This window comes from Phyllobates terribilis, unplaced genomic scaffold (genome assembly GCF_046119375.1).
Source record: "Phyllobates terribilis strain yellow unplaced genomic scaffold, ASM4611937v1 Scaffold_2__4_contigs__length_985480577, whole genome shotgun sequence".
Classification (NCBI taxonomy): domain Eukaryota; kingdom Metazoa; phylum Chordata; class Amphibia; order Anura; family Dendrobatidae; genus Phyllobates; species Phyllobates terribilis.
This window is the reverse complement of record NW_027362762.1, coordinates 668314384-668336933: the sequence shown is the minus strand read 5'-3', so window position 1 is coordinate 668336933 and position 22550 is coordinate 668314384. Positions and strand designations below refer to the sequence as shown.

General features: G+C 45.3%; 1 protein-coding gene and 1 non-coding gene across 3 annotated transcripts in view; both read left to right on the top strand.

Annotated features, from left to right (window-relative positions):
• The first annotated feature begins 2760 nt into the window (after positions 1-2760).
• The window catches only part of LOC141223837 (calcium/calmodulin-dependent protein kinase type 1G-like), a 236017-nt gene continuing 216227 nt past the window's right edge, over positions 2761-22550 (top strand). Inside the window, exons 1-2 of one of the 2 annotated variants that reach the window (XM_073666860.1) lie at positions 2761-2976; positions 4121-4287. The gene's annotated coding sequence lies outside the window, so the exon portion shown is untranslated. The remainder of the gene's footprint in view (positions 2977-4120; positions 4288-22550) is intronic. The other variant, XM_073666858.1, reaches the window with a different exon arrangement.
• Positions 19480-19551, top strand: TRNAP-AGG (transfer RNA proline (anticodon AGG)). The gene has a single exon. It is a non-coding gene; the product is annotated as a tRNA-Pro (tRNA).

The following is a 22550-nucleotide window of genomic DNA, read 5'->3' as shown; positions in this document are numbered from 1 at the left end:
GTTGTTGCAAAGTGACTGGAAGCATTATCTGCTATCCAACCAACAACATTTTGACACTGCTCTGTGTTCAATAGTGGTGTTCTGCGGTCCCCTAGTAATTGGGACAGGAAGGGCGAGCGACAAGATGTGGGTGTTTGTTGTGGCACAATTGCAGCTTGCCCGCGGCCTCGACCTCTGCATGTACCATCACCATCACGTCCACTTCCCCGTCCCTTCCTTGCCCATTTTAAATGGAGGACAATATTTTCCACGTTCACTACAAATGGCTGGATTTGAAGCTCAGTTTTACGTGATACGTCTGACGGACAACCACAATTTTAAATAGCGGGCCTGTAGTTTACTAATACTATTCTTCACAGCTACCTCATGTGAATAGCTTCACTGACACATTGCAACAAAATGTAAATAGAGGCCAGAATGGCTGAATTTGGACCACAGTTATATGTGATACGTCTGACGGGCAACCACGATTTTAAATAGCGGGCCTGTAGGTTACTATTCTTCACAGCAACCACGTGTGAATAGTTTCACTGACACACTGCAACAAACTGTAAATGGAGGCCAATATTTTCCACATTCACTACAAATTTGCTGTAATATGGAAAAGATCTGGCTGTATACTGCAGTGCTAACAAGCAAATGGAGCAGAAAAATGGTGTACTCTGGATTGCTTTTTAAGCAAATAATCAGGATTAAGATAAAAAAAAATATTCCTGGCCCCTGATATCAGGAGCTATGTCTACAAATATCTGTAATAGCAGGATCAGTCAGAACGTGCAATGAACCCTCTTGTGCTGTATACACTGTCTGCCACAAACACTGCCTACCTTCCTTTTTAAGCAAATAACCAGGATTAAGATAAAAAAAAATAATTAGCCCGGGCCCCTGATATCGGGGGCTATGTCTACAAATTAACTGTAACAACAGCAGCAACAGCAGACAGAACATGCAATAGACCCTCTTGTGCTGCATGCACTGCAGTCTGCCACAAACCCTGCCTGCTTGCCTAACTCCTGCTATCACCACTGAATATATGAAGCTGGATTAGTCCTCCAAAGGTCCGTTAGTTCTTTCCGGAGTAGACTGTGATGAGCTTAGCGTCACCGGGTCTTAAATAGACCCGATGACACTATGCGGCCAGCCAATCGCTGTAATGCCACAACCAACATAGCTACGGCATTACAGTGTGTGGCAAGCAATCCCTGCATGTTCATTGGCTCTCTAAAGCGCGCCAATCATGCAGGGCGGGGACCAGAGCTCCTGCCCGAGCAACCCAGAAATACTCGCCGAGCGCTGAGCTTGTCGAGCACCATGATGCTCGGGCGAGTACCGAGTAGTGGCGAGCACGTTCACTCATCACTAACTATAATATTTAGTAGCTTGCAAAAAAAATCAGGATTAATACCGCAGTATTTGATCACATCTGATGACCAATTCTTTTTCCCAGTGATGGCATACCAATGTTATTGGTCAGCGAACAAGTGTGAATATATTTTTGACATACAAGTAGCAGACTTTAAATGGAGTATAATCTTTTGCTGATTGCAAAAAAACAGGATTAATACTGCAGTAATATTTGACCACCTGAGATGATGGACAAGTTTCTCTGCTTCCACAATACAGCAATGCTATTCAAATCAACCAAATTTGGCTGTATGCTGCTAACAATCAAATGGAGTAGTAAAAATGGTGTATTATATTGCTTTTCACCAAAATTAGCAGGATTAAGAGCAAAAAGAATATTATCAGCCCTGATATCTAGGGCTATTGATAGGAGTTCCAGCAGCAGAAAGGACATGCAATAGACCCTATTCTGTACTATACTAGGTCCCCACAAACTCTGCCTAACTACTGCTATCAGCAGGATTAACATTCATCAGAATGCGCCCTTACTAGGACTGTTAGTGTAGATTAATAATAGTGGTGTGGAATCCCTGTTTAAAATAAGCGGCAATTCTCTCCCTCACTCAGCTGCAGCTTTCACTACTCTGCCTGTTTGATGGGTAGACTGTGACGAGCATAGGGTCACCGGATCTGATATAGACCCGATAACACTATGCGGCCAGCCAATCACTGTAATGCCACAACCCACAGTGACTGTCAGGAAATCCCAGCATGTTAATTGGCTGCCTAATAAGCACCAAACATGTGGGGCGGGGACTCGAGCTCCTGCCCGACCATTCAAAAAAATACTCACCGAGTAACGAGCATCTCGAGCACTGTGATGCTCAGGCGAGTAACAAATAGTGGCGAGCATGCACGCTTATCACTAGTAATAATGCCTTGTAATAAGAGGGGTGTAATAAGAGGGGTAATAATGCTTTATAATAAGGTTTATAATAAAAGGGATAATAATATCTTGTAATAAGGGGGTGGTAATAAGAGGGGTAATAATGCCTTGTAGTAAGAGGGTGCTAATAAGGGGGATAATAATGCCTGTAATAAGAAGGGTTGTAATAAGGGGGGTAATACCCCTTGTAATAAGAGGGGTCTGGCTCAGAGAAGTGGCGCTCATGTGAAGCAGTAGTTTGCCAATAAATTTAAATGATTTCGATTACAAATAAACTAAAATTGTTTCCTATTTCATTATGCTCAGTTAGTCACTCACTGACATGACATGTACGCAGGGAATGGATGCTAATAAGCAGGTGATATGTAAGTTATACATATGATTGACTCAGGTTTCCAACAGGCATGTTAATAAGCTATCTGGACTTGCACTACAATCCTCGGCTTCCTCAGCGGCTAGCCCTCTTGCATACAAATAAAGCCACATAGGACGCCAGTGGAGGTACTGTATGTTGTGTCTCCTTCCTCCTCCTCTGTAAACGCTGCTTAGTAACCATTCAGTGGAGGGAGAACAGCTCTCCTCCTCTCTAATCCTTGATTCTTGCTAACAGAGGTACCAGGTCGATTCCGATACATTAGACTGGGACTGAACATCCGAGCAATACAATCTTCTCTACCAATTTACTGGTAAGGATCCTAAAATTATTATTTAATATTGACTAAATCCATCTGTTGTACATGTAGCTTCCATCCCACTTATCTTAGATTCGTGAAGCCCCAGCATACACTTTCCAGCAGCGAGTTGAGGAAATCTATGAAATATTATTCTTGTTTCTGAATTGTCAGATTAAGTTTACTGCAGGGGAATGTTGTCCTTCTTGTCACTCCATTGCTGGCTGATTTCTTCTGAATTTTAAGTCACTGCTGCTTCCGCTGCTACTAATTGTATTTGACGTATAACAATCATGTCAGTGCAATGGAAGACTTAATCTCCCGCCATAATGCATAACGTGTCGTAAAACTATTCACGTCAATCAGAATCCAAGACGAGGATTTAGTGATGTCCAAGTGTCAGCATAGACGGCATTGTGATGCAGAGTGCAAATAGCTGCAGTGATAAGTTCTGTATTCTCTACATCTAGAGACTGACAATATAGCTTGCTTTTCTTTAACGATTGCAAAATTGAAAAGGTTTTAAATGTTTTATATGGAACATGGAAAAAGCACCTATTGAAACTAACATCCCCAAAAAATTTATACCAGATTATTGCTATGGGTCACCAAGCGTACAAACCTATGATGTGCAAAAATGTCAATTTTACCCCTGCCATTGGCTTACTACAGTGAATGCTACAAAAAAAGATAAATATCAATATAATTTTATTAAACATACTATAATAGAATACATAAAATAAGTGGGGAGTGACAGAACAAAAGTTTATGAAAAAAGCATCAGATGAAGGGACAACATGTATGGGCGACATAAAATCTGAATCCAACAAGCGTTGTACATTGAAAATAGGATATCATACAATGCTATAAAATCTATATATAAATAAAAATGTAAATGTTCATCTGTTCAAAATCTTAAAACTACGAAAGTTCTTCACCAATTGCTTTGAAATTTTGACACAACGTTGCATTCGAATACACACATGTTTTTATATACCTACTATGTTTTTATATACCAGTTGTTGGACGTAAAAGCAACAGCGAGAGGGGGGTGTTATGAGCTCAGTCCCCGGCTGACTCTTCCCGGCTGCCCAGCATTCTCCCCCCCTTAGTGACATCTCATTCATAAACCCTTCTCCCTCTCCTTCATTCGCCCCAGCTGCTGCCTGCACTCTGCTCCTGTCCCCCGTGGGGGTCGGGGGGAAGGGGAATGACGAGACTGTCTGTTCGAGGCCGAAAGACGCTGCTGCTCATCACCACCACCGCCTGAGAGGCGGCTGCCTCGGCTCTCCAGCACTGCTGCTACGGCTTCTTCTTCTCTGGCAGGTGAGTCTTATTTCCGACTGTGCAACAAGCGAGGGAGGGAGTTAAGGAGAGAGGGAGGCTTCACGGAGAGGCACAGGCCGCGGCCTCCGCTCTGGGCTCTGAGTTGGGCCCCAGCCTCGCAGCAGTGGGCGGATAGCGAGCGAGTGCAAATCCCACTGCACCACCGACGGGAGTGGCACTATGAGCTAGCAGGTACCGGCCCGGGATATGTCAAGCAGATCACCCCCTCCTCCTCTGCCGCTTCCTGCCTTCATCTCTGCGCCCCCTCCTGTCACATACCCTCTGTACTAGGGAATTACATAACTAGCAATCTCTGACATGACCAGCTCCATTGGATTGGCGTTTGCAATCACCATCAACAAAGCTCAGGGCCAATCTTTAGAACTGTGCGGTTTAAATCTAGACACGGATTGCTTCTTACATGGACAATTATATGCTGCGTGTTCTAGAGTCGGCAAACCAGACAATCTCTATATCTACACAGACAATGGAACAACAAAAAATATTGTATACCCATAAGCATTGTGAAATTACATATTTTAGAAATGTGGGCTTTCTCTTTTCTTTTTTTTCCATCTAACCACACTGAGCCACAGCAACGCGTGGCCGGGTACGGCTAGTAAAGAATAAAAATATAATAAAATAGCACATGAAAGAGAGATGAAAGGGAGAAGTAAACTCACTACCTCACATAAGGTAAAAGCAGACACAATATTCAAAATACCAATGCTACCGCAATAATGTCAATGTAAACACCCCATTTGTGTAATAAGACCACCCAAACATTGAATTTTTGGATATCCATTGACAAAAAAGGATTGATTCAAACAGACATTTTCAGTAAACATACGTCAGCAAATACTCTCCTTCCGCCCTCTGGTGACGTGCTCTCCACTGTGGGCCACTGACGTCACTTCCGGTGACGCACATCAGGTTATATACATTGTGTGGCACTCACTTCACCAGTGCATGTTACTTTCGGTGCATCTTACATTCCACTGTGGCACTCACCGGTGTTTCTTATGACCTGCGTTCCACCTTGGAATGCTTTTGTCACTTCCTTTGCGTGCAATATGCAACACATGCCAATATATCTAGTAAGCACATATAGTTCGACTGCTCATTCATTGGCCACTTAATAAAACTGCCATCTGATATCAATATACTAGTTCCTATTTTGATCCTCCCTTCCTGGATCTGACTTAAATAGTAGCTACTTAATTAAAAAATGACTCCTTGAGAAATCTAAGGCGAAACGTGCATTAGAGTTCTGGGGTCTCCAATGTTTTGTTGATTTTGTTGTACAAATGGCATTTACATTGACATTATTTTTGCTGCATTTTAAGTTTGCTTTTACTTTGTGTGAGATAGTGTATTTAATTCTCTCTTTCATCTCTTTGCATTTGCTATTTTATTATATGTTTATCATTTATTCTATAGCACTGTAAGATATCAAATTTTCATTGTACAACCCATATTGGATTCAGACTATATACCGGCCACTCATGTTGTTCCCTGATCTGATGCTTTTTTAATTAAATTTTGTACTGTAACTCCCTAATTATTTGATGTATTTTATCATAATATATTTAATACAATTATATTGATTTTTTTTTGAGCAGTTATTTAATTTGTGTAGGTCTTTCTCATTTGGGATATCCACTGAATATTTATATTTGTGATCTACTGCTATTTGTAGGTTAAAATTCTGGCATTGCTCTATTATATGAAATGCTATGTTAACTCTAGATTTTTGTATTTGAGTGTTAAATTTGCTGGTGTGTCCTATCATCAGAATGCCCAACACTTGTCATCTCCTATTCCTATTGCACTTTCTGAGGAACAAATAAGGAACATTGGATATTTATCTTTTCTCCATTTACTATAATTTGCCAGAGATGACTTATTCTCGGAAAAATTATTTGGTCAAATGCTTCATTTCTTTGTGACCATACTGCCTTCTTATTGTAACGTTCTCTTCTACTGTAATTGTGAGGTCAAGAACAAATACGGAGAAGAGAAAATTCATTGACAAAAAAGTTGATGAATGAAAGTGTGGCACCCCAGGGGTCTGGTTTCCACAGTAACAGCAATGTTATGTCTGAGAGCAGGTGGGAGGTCTCTTGGTCAGGAATCCTATGCATGCCACACCTCCTGCCCAGTCCTGGGAGGGGAAGAACTTCCCCTGTATAAACCTGGGGCTGAGGCAGGGTTAGAGAGTTGAGAGGGAGAGTTCAGCCAGGAGGGCTGACAGGGAGCTGTGGCTCCGGCTGGGCCCAGCTCCTGGGCCATGCCAGAAGTAGAGAAGAGAAGCAGCATAGGAAGAAACAACAGGAGCTCTGTGGGAGCAGTGTTACAAAGAGTCAGGGGCTGGCACTGCAGAGCTCGCCCTGACTGAGAAGATTTCTTACCGGACCCGGAGTCCGAGGCTGTGGGGACTAACTCCTACCCAGCGGCAGAATCCGTCAGGCAGGGGATTTCAGGTCCTCTGGCCAAGAAACCCGAAGGCACGGTCACACGCATGGGACCAGCACCGCCGTCGTGGAGCGGAAGCTACTAGAAGGCCCCGAGTCACCGGCCATACAGGTGAGCACCACACGGTACACTCAGGGACGTGGGCTACTTATACTCGCTTCTAGCAAGGTAGCCAGAAGAGTATCGTTAGTTTGGGAGGCCTACAACTCCGCCTGGCCAGGGGAGATCCCATCTGCTCAAGGACTGACCAGGCCCCAACCGCTAGCCAGTACTCCGGGAGGGTCTATCTTTGTCACCAGTAAAGACCCTGAACTACACCGCATCGTCTCTGAGTGGTTCCTGCTACCCCCATCATCCACGTCGGCTGCCCTGAGGCCATACCCCTCCCGTTGGGGGTTATACCATCCACGCTGCACCATCCTTCCACCGGCCTCAGCGGTCTGCCCTGCAGCGGCAGCTCCATAGCTGCATTCAACGGGTGGCGTAGTCGTCCATCATCTACCGCTGATACAGCGCCACTTAGTCTGACTCCCTGGGCACGGACCGGATCACCGCCACGAGACTACAACCCTCAACAGATCCGGCTCCGGGTAAGCTCCCGCGTGCGCAACGCAGCGCGACACAGGCCCAGGGGCGCGTCAAAAGCTCAAATAATCTACATAGATACATTAATTTATTTAATACTTACCAAGCACAAACCACTGAGAAGGATATTGCTTTAATGATGATTTATTTTATGTTTTACCTATGGTTATTTTCTAAAAAGTGTTGGATAATGGTAGCTTAGTGACCATCACATACATTATCCCCACTATTGTATTAGTAAAAATCTATTTTTTAGTTATTTTTCTGGAGTAGTCTCAGGAAAAAGCATTTTCTAGTTTCTCAGATGTAATAATAATCTGTTTTACATGGGTGAATCGTTTAAACAATGACTTAATATTGATGAAAAAAATTGCCCGCATTTCTTTCCAGAACTAATGTAATTAGGTTTTCTAAACTGAACTGCTTGCTCAAGGTCGGGCCATAGCGCCTCTGGTTTATTCAGATTACTTAGGGCAGATGCCACAATGCAGAGGATGCGGACTATGCAGGAATGAATAAGCGCATGAGGCTACAGGTTAAACAACAGTGTTGCCAGAAACTCATGAGCTCACTCATCCCTATAGATGCATGTGGCCTTAGACCTTATGTGGCTGCTGCATCATTGGATCCTAACTTAAATTAAACCCATTAATGCTGTAAACTATACATAAATAGACAACCTCCATAAGTATGTTGATCAAGACAAAGCCATTTTCCAAATCTGAACCCCCTGAGATTGCAACAAGTCCTGTAGTTGATCCTGCTTATGGTTGCATATATCTTCTACACAATGGTGTAACTAGAGGCCAATGGGCGCCAGTGCAAAATTTGGACCTTGTCCCTCCCCACTATTGCATGTTGGTCAGATGTATGGGCCCTTTTAGCGCTCTAAATCCTATAAGGACAAATGAGTTGCCCCACCTCCCCCATTATGTAGTAATGACCCCCATCCTGGACTCCTTCCTGGTATATATGTCCCCCATCATGGGCCCATCCTAGTATATATGCTCACCTCCTTGTATATGTCTGTCATCCTGTCCCAATCCTGGTAAATATATATATGTCTTCCATTCTGGTATATATGTTCTCCTTCCTGGTATATATAACCTCCATCCTGGTATATATTTCGGATCCTAGCTCCATTCTGGTATATATGTTCCCCATCTTGGGCCCCATCCTATTATATATGTTCTCCATCCTGGGCCCATCCTGGTATATATGTTCTCCATCCTGGTGTATATATTCCTTATCCTGGTATACAGTGGTGGGAAAAAGTGTTTGCCCCCTTCCTGATTTCTTATTCTTTTGCATGTTTGTCACACTTAAATGTTTCAGATCACAAAACAAATTTAAATATTAGACAAGGATAACACAAGTAAACACAAAATGCAGTTTTTAAATGAAGGTCTTTATTATTAAGGGAAAAGGAAATCCAAACCTACAGGACCCCGTGTGATAAAGTGATTGCACCCCCCATTAAAACATAAATTAACTGTGGTTTATCACATCTTTGGGAAGCTGAGTTAAATTTCCCTAGCCACACACAGGCTTGATTACTGCCACACCTGTTCTCAATCAAGAAATCACTTAAATAGGACCTGCCTGACAAAGTGAAGTATACCAAAAGATCCTCAAAAGCTAGACATCATGCTGCGATCCAAAGAAATTCAGGAACAAATGAGAAACAAATTAATTGCGATATATCACTCTGGAAAAGGTTATAAAGCCATTTCTAAAGCTTTGGGATGCCAGTGAACCACAGTGAGAACCATTATCCACAAATGGTGAAAACATGGAACAGTGGTGAACCTTCACAGGAGTGGCCGGCCGACTAAAATTACCCCAAGAGAGCAGCGAAGACTCCTCCAAGAGGTAACAAAAGGACCCCACAACAACATCCAAAGAACTGCAGGTTTCACTTGCCTCAGTTAAGGTCAGTGTTCATGACTCCACATAAGAAAGAGACTGGGCAAAAATGGCATGCATGGCAGAGTTCCAAGACGAAAACCACAGCTGAGCAAAAAGAACATAAAGGCTCATCTCAGTTTTGCCAAAAAACACCCTGATGATCGCCAAGATTTTTCGGAGAATACTCTGTGGATTGACGTGACAAAAGTTGAACTTTTTGGAAGGTGTATGTCCCATTACATTTGGTCTAGAAGTAACAAAGCATTTCAGAAAAGGAACATCATACCGACAGTAAAATATGGTCATGGTAATGTGATGGGCTGGGACTGTTTCACTGCTTCAGGACCTGGAAGACTTGCTGTGGTAAATGGAATCATGAATTCTGTTGTCTACCAAAAAATCCTGAAGGAGAATGTACGGCCATCTGTTTGTGACCTCAAGCTAAAGCGCACTTGTGTTATGCAGCAGGACAATGATCCATAACACACCAGCAAGTCCACCTCTGAATGGCTTAAGAAAAGCAAAATACAGAGTTTGGAGTGGACTAGTCAAAGTCCTGATCTTAGTTCGATTGAGATGCTGTGGCATGACCTTAAAAAGGCGGTTCATGCTCAGAAACCCTCCAATGTGGCTGAATTACAACAATTTTGCTAAGATGAGTGGGACAAAATTCCCCCAGAGCATTGTGAAAGACTCATTGCCAGTAATCTCAAATGCTTGATTGCAGTTGTTGCTGCTAAGGGTGACCCACCAGTTATTAGGCTTAGGGGGCAATCACTTTTTCACACAGGGCCCTGTAGGTTTGGATTTCTTTTTTCCTTAATAATAAAGACCTACATTTGAAAACTGCATTGTGTTTACTTGTGTTATCTTTGTCTAATATTTACATTTGTTTTGTGATCTGGTATATATAGCCCCCATCCTGATATGTATGTTCCTCATCCTAGTATATATGTCACCCATCCTGGTATATATTCCTCAATCTGTTGCTGTTCTTTAACGTATAAAAAAAAATAAACCATTGTATTCTCCTCCCCTCCACTCTCCCACTGTGCGGCGTCCTCTTCTGAAACCGGCAGCTGGCTTAATCGTGCAAGCGATGGGGACGCATGACATCACTAACATGCACCCCCAGCCACGTGCATGCAGACGTCAGCTGCTGTCCTCTGATTGGCTAGCAGCATGTATTGTAGTGCACAGACCCAGCGGGTCTCTGCGCCACAATACACTTCAGCTGAATGTGCGCCCGGTGTTTGCGCTGGTGTCAGTGGGTCCCTCACCCGCACGGGCCTAGGCACTGTGGCGACCTCTGTGACTGTGATCGTCACACCCCTGATTCTATAGGATCCTTTCAAATAATTGGGTAACCATATAGTCCTACAGAATGGTAGCTGCTCTTAGCTGATTATACAGGAGCTTTGAGCCAGGGGTATATAGACAGTGGTAGGTTGTAGCCTTATATGTTCATTTTTCATGGCATTACACTAAACATTAGCCACATACAATTGCCTGTGAATGTGATAGTTTGATAGTGCTTAGTTCCTGGATTGATGGGTTTACAGAAAACAACACTATGAATCTTTTACTTTCCCCATAAAGCTACACAGTATGGCTACTTGTGTCCACATCTGCAGGCTCCATTAGGAGACTTTGTGGCAGATTTAGTTATTTTTACTGAAATATAAGATAGCTGATGGTGGCCAGTTTTACAAAGGTGGATGGATTTAGATTCATACCAGACACCTCCAAACCTTGGTTAGAAAGACAATAACAACCAGCCAATACGATTATATAATAAGGAATGTACCGAACAAACGAGAAGAATTCCCCTACTGAGCTCTGCAGATAATTTTCATATGTTGTTGGTATGAGGACTATTATGAATGACCTTTGGTGGTGGATGGATGTGGAATGAGTCCTTAGTAGCACGTACACAATGGTGTATTCTTAGAGCATTTGTGTTATGGCTGCTTTGGTCCAGGGCCAAAAAAATCTATATATAAGATGATCTAAGAGATCAATAATTTTATGTTTTCATCTGTTAAGACTGTACTTACTACCTAATAGATCCTGACAGAGCTGCAAGAGAGAGGGCCAGTTACTTGGTTGCAGCTATGGCGATTTTCTGTGACTTGTAGAGATGTAGACCATGGTGTACTTTTTACATACTGCATACTTAAAGGCTTTTTTTTCCATCTGAAATTATGCAAATTATATTATGAAGTGCGTGGTTCAGTGCTTGGCCCCCTGTGTACTCATATATGCTTAAATAGATATCTTTCAGGAATGCTTTTATGTATGTATAAATTTAATGCCATGGTAACCAAGATTACAGTTTCTGTAGATAATAAGGAAAAATTACAGTTACACGAAATTTAACTATTTTCTAGTTTTGATCCATAGAAATACCAGTCAGGCATCTTTATGTCCACACTCAAAGGATGATCTAGTGAACACCTCTGGAAGGGTTTACGATTACACTACTGCTTTATATCAGCAGACAAGGTCCCTCGTGAAAGGGTGCACCTAAAAAATCTAACTTTAAGGGGTCCCTGAGCTGTGGACACCCTCCACCAGTGCATGGCAGATTCTCAATCCCTCTCTATTCAACTCAGCATCTAGTGCAGTAAGCCACGGTCTGACCTCATCCTCGTCTTATCCAATAAGATGTGGAGTCTGAGGAGATGCAGATGCACAGCATTGAAGCCATATTCACTCTCATCAGGCGGCTGGCATGCTATTTTCCTCTTCAGGCTCTGTTGACTGGTTGCATATCTGCGGTAACGTGCTGATGTGGAGGCCGATTGATCAGGATTTCAATGTAGAGTAAGGCTATGTGCCCACGGTGCAGAAATGCTCCGGATTTTTCCTGAGCGTTTCTGCATGTCCCTGGCAGAAAAAACGCATGCGGATTGTACATGCGGATTGTACATGCGTTTTTCCTGCCAGGGACATGTGGAAGTGAAGTGTTCTTCACTTGCATTTCCGCATGCGGATTGTACATGCAATTTTTCAGCCAGGGACAAGCGTTTTTTCACGCGTTTTGCACATGCGATTTCGTATGCAGGTTGTCAAGCGCTTTCCAAGCGATTTTAGCATCACTTGGAAAGTGCTTGACAACCTGGTCACACTATATAAATCCATGCAACCGGCATGGATTTTATATAGTGTGACCAAGTTAGTTAAAAAAAATGGTAAAAAATAAAAATAAAACATTATACTCACCTTCCGATGGCCCCCAGTCTCCTTCTCCAATGTATCCGGTCTTCCCGGTGTCTCGCGGTGGTGTAAAAGGACCTTCCATGACGTCATTTAGTCATGTGACAGGTCACACGATCGCCGACGTCGGCGGTCGCGTGACCTGTCACATGATTGAATGACGTTATGGGAGGTCCTTTAACTCCATCGCGAGCCACCGGGGAGCCAAGACGTACTGGATAGAAGACCGGGGGACATCAGAAGGTGAGTATAATGTGTTTTTTGATTTTAAATTCTTTTTTTTTTACAGGTACTATGGTACCCGGGTCTGGAGGAGAGTCTCCTCTTCTCCAGACTCAGGTACCATATGCACATTGAATCGGAAAATATCCACTTGTGCACATGTAGTCATGCGGATATTACGCAATTCAATGCAAGTCAATGGTGGCGAAAACGCCGCGATTACGCAAAATAATTGGTAGTGCTGAAGATTTTTCAGCAATGGTAACCCGCAGCGGAAATTTCGAGCAGTGTTGTCTGATATTGGCCAAATGGTACGAAGTTTCTATGCTGAATTAACAAATGGAAGAAGAAATTTGTATCTGTTATACAACCCTTACATAGACATGCATAGTATGAATCTATGAGCAGTAGGATATTTTTTGAAATCTTATTTAATATTTAGCAGATTTTGGTGATTGTAAATCATTGCGGGGTAGAAGAAGGTTATTGTGAAACTGTGGAAGGATTGTTAGACGTGTATAGGTGAACAGAAGGCAATGTAGTGTGCAGCACTGTGTCAGATGGCAAGAAATCTGGATCAGGGACCAAATCTGATCCTTGCCTCTCAATCAACACTATAATGGCTGATATTGCAAAGTACAGGGTTGAATTATTCATAAGACTAGCAAGGCTGAAGCCTTGTGACCCCTCAAGAACTTGGGGCACATCACTTTTTTTCTGAGTACCTGTTACCTGCACAATAGAGCTCCAATGCTCAAAGGCACTTTGCTCTCAGCAGACCAATAGAACATATAGCAGATTTCTCCCTTATTATATCCCCATGAGTATTAGAATCTCGAATGTACCCACAGGCAGTTAGAATAAGCCAAAAAAGGTATTATTTATAGGACTGTATACAGAATATAGAGCTATGTACTGTGGTCTAGTACCCAGGGTCAGGCTGTCAGCTGGGGACAGAATGGTGCACTGGGCCTGTAGTTTGGGTTCACTGACCATTTGTAGTTTCTATATGAAAGATCAAATCCTTTAAGGCCCCCCATCATATGTACTTGTTCCGGTACGTGTAGCATCCGTTTTCACATTTACCAGAGAAACGTATCCACAAGTACCTATGATGATCTTCAAATATCCGTGTTTTCACATGGACCGTGTGAACTCCAGGTCATTACGAGTTCATAGATACCAAACCTGTAGAGGTTCTTGTGGAGACACAGGGGTTAGTGTCACCCCACTTTTGGCAGGCACCCACAGAGAGGAGGTAATGGCAAGCTTAGAAAGCTGACAGTCCATTGAAGCACATGGCCAGGTGACGGTAGAGTCCCAACCTGGCTTCTCCAAACGTCTCCATGGGACCAGGTGACCGTAGAGTCCCAACCTGGCTTCTCCGAACGTCTCCATGGGGCCAGGTGACCGGAGGGTCCCAACCTGGCTTCCCCAAACATCTCCTTGGGTTTCATTGATGGTCAATGGAGCAGATCTGTATTCTTCCAGCTAGCACTGTGGTCCTTAAGCTGGCATCCGGTACAATGTCAAATCTTTGTCCCTCTTGATGGAGCAATGGTGTCCAGGCAGCTGTCCTGTAGAGTGTTCCTGGCTGTGGTTTTGTAAAGAGTCTTTGTGACGCTCGCAGCCCTGCCCTGGGAAGATGGGGGGATACTCGGGGCCGGGTCCTATGGAAGATGGGGTGCAGCCATGGCCTGGACCCGCCCCGTGCCCAGGGCCGTCACATTAAAAAGGATGTAAGGGCTATCAGGGTTGAGTGGTTGCTATCGACTACGCCACCTGTGGTACCTGGTGAAGGCCACCAGCGCTGCAGCAGTCCTCCGAGGCGGGATGTTGTGGCAGCCAACGTTGATACTACTCCCCACAGGCGGAGCAGGGCCTCAGGGCAGAGGAGAAGGATGGAGGGAGTCGTAGTGTAGGGTGTCTGGTGCTGAGCGGTGTGGTGCAGAAATAACGAGTCCGGAGGCCATAGGGGTCGACTTTCAGGGTTGTTTACTCACGGTGGAGAGTGCAGCTGCAAGGCTTCTCCCTGCTCCTCACGGAGTTCTGCGGTCACCAGGGACGGGGATCCGACAACCTCCGAGTAATTCAAGTGCTCAATCAGGACCCCGCACCAGAGTGTTCCTAGACTTCAGACTGAGTCCTCTCCTGTCTGTGTGTGTGTGTAGATAGGCCGGGTCTCCCTCAGGACTAAGCTCAGAAACAGGGTACGGGTGGCAGCTCCACTCCTTCCGTTACCCGGTGGGATCCTCAGGGCCTGCCGGGCTTCCCTGACTAGGACGTGGAGTAGCAAAGTCAGGTGTCGTGGGCCGGCACCCCTCTTGCAGCCGGAATCCCTCTGACTATATCAGATTAGCGAGGACAGGTGGCGTATGTTATGGGTCCGGGTGGTGGAACCTCTGTGCCGCGGTGCAAGGAGGGACCCAGAGGGGCGTAACTAAGTATCAACTCAGACCGACCCTGGTCGTACGGCGGCTAACGACTCCGTGACCAGGGAGGGACCAAGCAGAGGGACCAGGTGCTACTCTGGGGACGACCTTGTAAGAGAGCAGATGGCTCCCACGGGTCAGATGACAGGGACTGACCGGTATAGCGGATGGACACAACAAGCAGGCAGAAGTCTCTGGGTTAGCTGACAGGTGGTCACGGCAAGTGACAGCAGGAGCCTCCAGGTAGGCTATCAGGTGGTCATGGCAAGTGACGGCCAAGCAGGCTGGAGTCTCTAGGTTAGCTGGCAGGTGGTCACGGCAAGTGACGGTAGAGCCTCCAGGTAGGCTAGCAGGTAACAGGCAGGCAATAGGCGAGTGCTCCCAGGTGAGCGGGTTAACAGGCACGGCAGGTAGCAGGCAGGTAGCAGGCGGACTTGCCCATAGACAGACTGGCGGGTAGAAAGGAAGACAGACTGTTGGGCTGGAGAGTAGTCAGGCTGGCGCACTGGAACAGTAGTCAGGCTGGCAACTGGACCTGAGGGCTGAAGCAGAGGTAAGTATACTGTGCATCAACTATTGCTCGGGAACCTCCATTTTGGAGGAGCTGCCTTATATATGGGAGGTCCTCCGGCTATTGGCCGGGGACTCCTTAGGACGGCGCGCGCGGCCCCTTTAAGAGAGAGGGAGCGCGCGCGCACCCTAAGCACAGTGCCCGGGAAGCAGCGTGCACTGACAGCAGCAGCAGGAAGAGGAGCGCTGGAGGACGCCGCGCGGGGAGTGAGGAGGTGAGAGGGACGGCGTCTCTGCCTGGCAGGAGGCAGAGACGCCGATGCTACAGCGTATACCGCTCCGTCTGCATCCCCCTGGGATCCTTTTGCGGCGGAGCTACACTCCTAAGCTCCGGGCCTTCTTGGTCATGGTCCTTGACCGGGTTGAGACATATGTTAACTCGAACTTGCCCCTCTACCCAAGGCCAGGGTACAAGGGCCGTGTCCCCATCCACTGCAGGTCCACACAGGATCCACGTTCAGGGAGGGAGATCACAATCAAAGAACCAAGATGGCTGTGTATTAAATATGAAATATTAAGTGTAAACTAAATGTGAGTCCTCCAACCTCACCCACTTACATGGTTCCCCCTATCTTTTGGTTCCCCAGTCTCCCAATTCCCAGTAGGGGCAGCACCTAGTGCCTACTAGCCCCCTCTGGTGGGAGAAGTGTGGTGTTGGATGAGGAGGTGAGGTCCTGATCATTGCACCGTTCTTACCTCGAAGGAGGGATACCACACCCCATTAGAGAGGTGCAGCATCCCTGTGGCGGTCAAACCCTCAGGGGCGCCACATTCCCCCCTGGTGAAACACAGCACGTCCGCGGGCTGCAAAGAGAACAATACCTGGTACAGTCTTTTTATATAACAGTAAACAATCTTCCCATTATGGGAGGCACTTCTTCTTTAAAGTTTCAAACAGCATATAATTATAAAAGTACAAAGCTATAAAAATATAAAAGTATAAAACCATCCAGAGACATTTATGCATAGACAGACAGATTAAAGTGCAAGGACTAAGTGTCAGTTCAGAAGCACGAGGGACCTGTCCCAAACCCCCAACGTAGGCCCTGGGGTGGCTGCAGGGCATGAAGATCCCGAGTAGGACCTCCAGGAGAGCCACTCCAGACAGGTTTTTCTTCTGAGGTCTGAGGTAGAAATAGCCGCGGTTTTTCATAAAACCAATAAGGAGCACCTAAAGAGATGCAAACTATTTACAGATAAAGAGTCTGTTTACTGCAAGTCCGCAGGGACAAATGTCTCTAGAAAACCGGGGAAAAACATGGTCAACATAAACATTATAACTTTAAACAAGTTACAGCCGCCGGGGCTGCTTAATTCTCGGGTCCCCTCCGGGGAAAAGGCTCATTCCTCCCGACGGAGGCTGACCGGTCCTCTATGGCCGAGCGCGAGGGAGCATCGCTCCTGGACACATTGTGGACATCCAGGGCGTACCACCCCATTAGAGAGGTGCAGCATCCCTGTGGCGGTCGAACCCTCAGGGGCGCAACATCTTTGTCTGTATCCCTCTTGATGGAGCTATGGTGCCCTGGATGTTCTATAAAGTCACTCTCTTCTAGCAGAAGGTTAATAAATCCCTTTTTAGGCTGAGTTCACACATTGCGTATTTTCGCGCGCGCTTTTTGACAATACGCAATGTGCTTTGTGTCTGCCAGCAAAGTGAATGGGAAATTCACTTTGCCGTTCAGACACTGTGTAAGCGCAGCGGGAAAGCGCAGCGGGAAAGCGCAGCTGCGTAAAGAATTGGCATGTCAATTCTTTACGCAGCTGCGTCCCACGCTTTCTCTCTATTGTGCCCATTATAAGCGATGGAATTACGCAGCGGTGTTCACATACTGCGTAATTCCATCGCTTTTTTACGGAGGCGCAGGATGGATACTCACCTACCCGATGTCAGGGGAGAGGCGTCCGGTCCGGTCCGCTCCAATCCCGCGCTTCCAGCATCTGCCGGTGAGCCGATCAGCTGTTAGCTAACTGGCTTGTAACCGGCCGGTCAGCTGATTACAAGCTGGTCACGTGATAGTCAGCTGATCGCTTCACGGCAGATGCTGCAAGCGCGGGACGGAGCAGACGCGTCTCTCATCCATCGGGTAGGTGAGTATCCATAGTCTGTACATACACTGCTAGGGACACACACACGACACATAGACACACAGGACACATAGACACACAGGACACATAGACACAGACAGTACACATGTATTCTGGGATGTATTAACAGAAGCATACAGTCTAGATCACGTGAAGTCATTATCGGTCTTTACTCCTCTTTGGTCAGACCTCATCTGGTGTACAGTTTTGGGCACCACATTTTAAAAAAGACATAGACAAACTGGAGCAAGTTCAGAGAAGAGCGACCAGAATGGTGACTGGTCTGCAAACCATGTCCTATGAGAAACGGTTGCAGGATTTGGGAATGTTTAGCTTGCAAAAAAGAAGACTGAGAGGAGACTTAATAGCTGTCTACAAATATGTCAAGGGCTGTCACATTGTAGAAGGATCATCTTTATTCTCATTTGCACAAGGAAAGACTAGAAGCAATGGGATGAAACTAAATGGGAGGAGACACAGATTAGATATTAGAAAAAACTTTTTGACAGTTAGGGTGATTAATGAGTGGAACAGGCTGCCACGAGAGGTGGTGAGTTCCCCTTCAATGGACGTCTTCAAACAGAGGCTGGACAGACATCTGTCTGAGATGATCTAGTGAATCCTGCTTTGAGCAGGGGGTTGGACCAGATGACCCAGGAGGTCCCTTCCAACTCTACCATTCTATGATTCTATGTCACCCTTCATTTTCACACTGCGTTTTTTGCTGGGCTTTTTTACGCAGTGTGTGAATGGAGGTGCTTTTTTTACCTGCTTAAAAAAACGCAGGTAAAAAAAGCAGGAAAATACGCAGTGTAAAAAAACGCAGGGAAATACGCAATGTGTGAACGCAGCCTTATACCCACATCGATGGCTCAGGTCATCATCCACAGTCAAGGGGGAGGTGGGATGAGATTAACTTGCATTGTTTGAGTATTTAATCAATCTGCTTAGTTTCTCCTCCTCTGTTTTGCAGGTCCACAAGCTATATTGACATACAATGGATAATCAACATATTAGCAAACATCAATTGTTAAATGACCCTGCATCCCTGTCCTGCAAAGATAGCAGACAATAACCTGTAGAAACTGATATAAGTGATACACAGCAGCCATTTAGCAATTACACAAACATCAATTCTAGTGTCAACATTCGGACTTATATGATAATAGTCCATGGGCCTTCAAATCAGCTGTCATGTGCCAGAAAAGATGCGGGGCTCAGCGCTGGAGCCCTCATCAAAGGGGGAGACACGACATATGACGTATATATACGTCACATGAACTGAACTTAAAAAAAATAGCTTTTAGAAATGTTTCTTTTAAGTCTTGGTCATGTGAAACAGCTCTCATAACTCCTTTCCTTTAACAACTTTAAATCATGGGTAATCTTTATCTTACTATGTCAAACAACTGATCTTTTAATTAAATCATTTGGATATTGATTGTTGTAAAGACCCCCTAAAATTCGTAAACAGATATTTAGCTTCTAATTAACATGTTTGATGCATCAGATCTCGTGAGGGAGGGAGTATACAGCTAATATTCAGCGAGAGAAGTATATTTTTAGAATCATACTCTAAGTCTGGGGATGAAAAGCTGAAGAAGGCATTCCATCAGTACATGTAGGAATGAAATCTGATCTAACTGCTGCTTCAGTGTGGATGTGGCACATCTGGAAACAGATGTTCTCATCTGGCTCGTTGGTCTAGGGGTATGATTCTCGCTTAGGGTGCGAGAGGTCCCGGGTTCAAATCCCGGACGAGCCCTTCTTTTATTTGTAATTTTAATTAATTTAGACATCCACAGGATTATCCATTCTCAATACATTGGCATGAGTTGTCCAGCTTAAATAAGTTCTGTGTAAAGCATAAAAAGATGAAAATCTTCATCTTGAGATAATCAGAGCCAGTTCTGGGTCACCCTGGAATTGTTTCCACACATGAGAGAGCACCATGTGTCTGCATGTGTGATTAGTGACATGTTTAACCCCCTTCATGACATTTGACGCAAGTTTACATCATGGTCGGGAAGGGGTTCCAGCAAAACAATGCAAATATACGCCCTGGTGATCATGCGGGCACAGGAGCTACCAGTGATCAGAGTAATAAAAGCTAAAGTCCCATAGAGGGACTAAGTAAAAAAGTAAAAAAAAAAGTAAAAATACTAAAAAACAAATCACAAAATTATTATTATTATTTATTATTATAGCGACATTTAATCCATGGCACTTTACATGTGAAAAAGGGGTATAATACAAGAACAATTACAATAATATTGAACACAATGTGACAGCGACTGGTACAGGAGGAGCGAGGACCCTGCCCACCAGGGCTCACAATCTACAAGGGATGGGCGAGGATACAGTAGGTGAGGGTAGAGCTGGTCGTGCAGCGGTGGTTACTGCAGGTTGTAGGCTTGTTGGAAGAGGTGGGTCTTCAGGTTCCTTTTGAAGGTTTCCACGGTCGATGAGAGTCTGATGTGTTGGGGTAGAGAGTTCCAGAGTAGGGGGGAAGCACGGAGAAATCTTGCATACGGTTGTGGGAGGAGGAGATAAGAGGGGAGTAGAGAAGGAGATCTTGTGAGGATCGGAGGTTGCGTGCGGGTATGTAACGGGAGACTAGGTCAGAGATATATGGGGGAGACAGGTTGTGAATGGCTTTGTATGCCATGGTTAAGGTTTTGAACTAGAGTCTCTGAGCAATGGGGAGCCAGTGAAGAGATTGACAGAGAGGAGAGGCCGGGGAATAGCGGGGGGACAGGTGGATTAGTCGGGCAGCAGAGTTTAGGATAGATTGGAGGGGTGCGAGAGTGTTAGAGGGGAGGCCACAGAGCAGGAGGTTGCAGTAGTCAAGGCGGGAGATGATGAGGGCGTGCACTAGTGTTTTTGCAGATTCATGGTTGAGGAATGTGCGGATCCGGGAGATATTTTTGAGTTGGAGTCAGCATGAAGTGGAAAGGGATTGGATATGTGGTTATCAAAATAAAGAACAAAAAGAAAAAAAAATATACTAATATGTACACTGCTCAAAGAAATAAAGGGAACACTCAAATAACACATCCTAGATCTGAATGAATGAAATATTCTTATTGAATACTTTGTTCTGTACAAAGTTGAATGTGCTGACAACAAAATCACACAAAAATCATCAATGGAAATCAAATTTATTAACCAATGAAGGCCTGGGTTTGGAGTCACCCCCAAAATTAAAGTGGAAAAGCACACTACAGGCTGATCCAACTTTGATGTAATGTCCTTAAAACAAGTACCCTATTTTTGTGTCCAGCCAGGTACAACTAGGCAGCTGGGGGTTAGAATCCGCAGCGCAGGGAGGCCCAAGCTTTCTGCCCCCCCCGCTGCGAATTGCAGTCCGCAGCCACCCCAGAAAATGGCGCATTCATAGAAGCGCCATCTTCTGGCGCTGTACCCAACTCATCCAGGGCCCTGGTGCCGTGGCTCACTGGGTAATAAAGGGGTTAGGGCCAGCTTTGTATTATCCGCTGGCCCTAAGCCCAAAATTCATGGGGTCACGCCAATATTAGACATGACCGCCATGAATTTCTAGAAAAGTATTTAAAAAAAGCACAACACATAGAAAAAAATATTTAGTTAGAAATAAAACAAAAAAAAACACTTAGAGACTCCATCTTTATTAAAAAAATTATCTTCCGTCCGACGTAGTCCAATGGAGTCTTTTTCTTTAGCTCAGCTACATCTCTGGTAGAGATTCTCTACCAGAGATGTAGCTGAGCTGGGCAGCCGTGGGAAATTTGATGTGAGTTCATGCAGTCAAGCATGAACTCACATGAACCCTCTGAGGGCACCGCGGCTACTTCAAATGAACAGCTGATCAGCATCAGCTGATCAGCTGTTCATTTGAAATAACCGGCGGGAAAGCCGGCAGCGAAAATACTTCACCGCCGGCTTTCCCGTTCGGTGCTGCGCTCCCCACTACCTGATGTACGCTCCCAGCTCCCCCGCCACCTCCCATCCCGATCCTAAGTTAGGACCGAGCGGGGAGCGAAGTACCAGGGAGCGGGGAGCGTACATCTGGGAGCGGGGAGCGCAGCACCGAACGGGAAAGCCGGCGGTGAAGTCTTTTCACTGCCGGCTTCCCCGCCCGGGTCCTTCGCTCCCCGCTCCCTGGTGCTGCGCTCCCCGCCCGGTCCTAACTTAGGATCTGGATGGGAGGTGGCGGGGGAGCGGAGGATCGGGATGAGAGGCTGCAGGGAAGCGAGTATGGGGCTGAGTGATTATTTAAAAGCTGGCGGCTTATTACCGCCGGTTTTTAAACAATCATGCACCCATTTCAGCCTTTTCCTCAGCCCCCAGACCGCTTTATAGGCTCCAGCAGACAATTACTCGGCTTACTCGCTTTTCCCATTGACTTACATTGAACTCGCTACTCGCAACGAGTACCCGAGTATTGGGACCTACTCATTACGAGTATAGCGAGTCCGATTATTTCACTACTCACTCATCCCTAATGGGCACCACAACATATTGGGCAGTACAATATACTGGGCAGAACAATGGCAGCTTTGCAATTTTCACTTAGCAACATTCACTGCTGCGTGCTTCTGGAAAACATTTATGCAGTTAAAATTGTGACTAGACCTGTAGATAAATTCCCAAAATGGGGTCACTTAAGGGGGGATTCTGCTTTTCAGGCACTGAGGGGCTCTGTATACGGAGTCCACAAACTATTCTATGATAACACAGGGCAATAAAAAAAAATCCAGGTGCCAAGGTTTTTTGAATGCATTT